This window comes from Rhinolophus hipposideros (assembly GCF_964194185.1).
Source record: "Rhinolophus hipposideros genome assembly, chromosome: 19".
NCBI lineage: Eukaryota > Metazoa > Chordata > Mammalia > Chiroptera > Rhinolophidae > Rhinolophus > Rhinolophus hipposideros.
The window spans coordinates 37142522-37144558 of record NC_138065.1 but is presented as its reverse complement, the minus strand read 5'-3'; positions in this window follow the sequence as shown (position 1 = coordinate 37144558).

Sequence of the window (2037 nt, the reverse complement as noted above, 5' to 3'; positions counted from 1 at the left end):
CACTTAATAACCTCCTTGTCCCACCCTACTTCTGCCTGTGAAAACCTGCCATTTTGTACAACTCCTCGAAACTCCCTTCTGTTTGCTAGACGGGATGCTGCCCAAGTCATGAATTGTTCAACAAAGCCAATTAGATCTTTAAATTTACTCAGTTGAATTTTTGTTCTTTAACACAGTGTATATGTCTCCCTCCAAAAATCTATAAGCTTCTTGGGGGCAGCAACTGTCTAAATCATCTTTGAATTTCCTGCTCCTAGTATCATATCTGGAAAATAATGCTCAACACATAGTCAATGAATTAATTAATATTATCAGTTGAGTTTCTGACTGGTCCCACTTCTGTCACCAATTGCAATTTGGTCACCCTTCCCCTTCCCCCCTTCCCCCCTCACACCAAACAATTCTGCAATACACCAGCTTGGTGTCCTACCATTCAACTTGATTCTGACACTATCTACCCAGAGATAGCATCAGATTCCACAGATTAAGGGTTTAGTCCTACAGGACTGTCTCCCCACCACACACATACTTCAGACACCAATCGCAAGTACAGGTGGTCATCTGTGTGTGGACCAAAAAAAGGGGGGTTCTATAGAAAGTAACCTCACAGGGTGATCTGATTATAAACTCCTAAATGGGCAGGTCATGGTGGGTAGTCACGCCTGAGGCACATAACTTCTTTAGTAAAAGGTTTATCGTTGCCTAAGCAAGCTCTGTCCATTATTTCTGTGCATCTAGGTTAACACTCCTTTGAAATTCCCCCTTTCAGACCCTCTTCTAAGTCATGCCCTCTCAAGAATGCACATAACAGCTCACATAATTGCAACCCGATCCTGTAACCTGATCCACTCTTTGCTTTCTCCCACCTTCATGTAATCTTCCTTATGTTCCCTCCTTAATCTCAAATGTGTAAAATAGACTGCAAACTGTTATTCTCCAAGCATTTATCTCAGTCTGTTGAGATCTTGTTTTCAGGCATATCCTCTGTTTGGCTCAAAGAAGTTTTTATAAAAATTCTCTACAGGTTTGGATGTTCTTACTTTGACATGTGCTTCTGACCTACTGGCCATATTTACATCCAGGTTCCCACAATCCATTCTTTGGGTTCGATTAATTTGCCAGAGTGGCTCACAGAATTCAGGGAAACATTTTGCTTACTCAAATACTGGTTTATTGTCAAAGGATATAATTCAGGAAGAGCCAGATGGAAGAGTCGGATAGGACAAGGTATGTGGGAAGGGGTGCAGAGCTTCCATGCCACTCTCCCTGCATCTCCACGTTTTCCCCAACCCAGAAGCTCTCAGAACCCAGTCCTTTTGGGGTCTTATGGAGGTTTCATTACATAGGCACGACTGATTGAATCATTGGCGAAGGTGATTGATTCAACTTCCAGCCCCTCTCCCCTCCCCAGAGATCTGGAGTGAGACTGAAAGTTCCAACCCTCTACCCACGTGGTTGGCTCCACTGGCAACCAGCCCCCATCATTAGGTGCTTTCCAAAAGTCCCCTCAAAAACATTACAAAAGATTCCTTTATCTTCTCATCTTGGGAAATTCCAAGGGTTTTGGAAGCTCTGTGCCAGAAACAGGGGTGAAGACCAAAAATATATTTCTTACTATAAATCACAATATCACATTAGTATAGTAGTAGATGTATTAGCTACCATAGCAGATTAATTCCTGATCTACAGCTTGGGAGTGTGAGGGTGCTAATATACTGCCTCTTTTACAGGGTGGGTGAAGGAGCTGGGTGTGGATGAGTCTGCAGACTGAAGACCATACCTATAGAAGAGGACTGACAGAGCAGAGAAGGTATCACACCACATTGTCCTCTTGTTGCTGCTAATATGCCATGTGCGTGTTTGTCATGCAATCTTCATCATGATCTGCTAAGAAATACTTTCCATTGTCTTCTCAATTTAGCCAAATCCTACCCATCCTTTATGTGTGGTCCAGGTCAGCTCAATTCCCACCTCCCTCCTAAATATTCTGTCTCCATGACTGCAGCCCCTAGACCTTGCCCTCTTCTGACCCTGGTA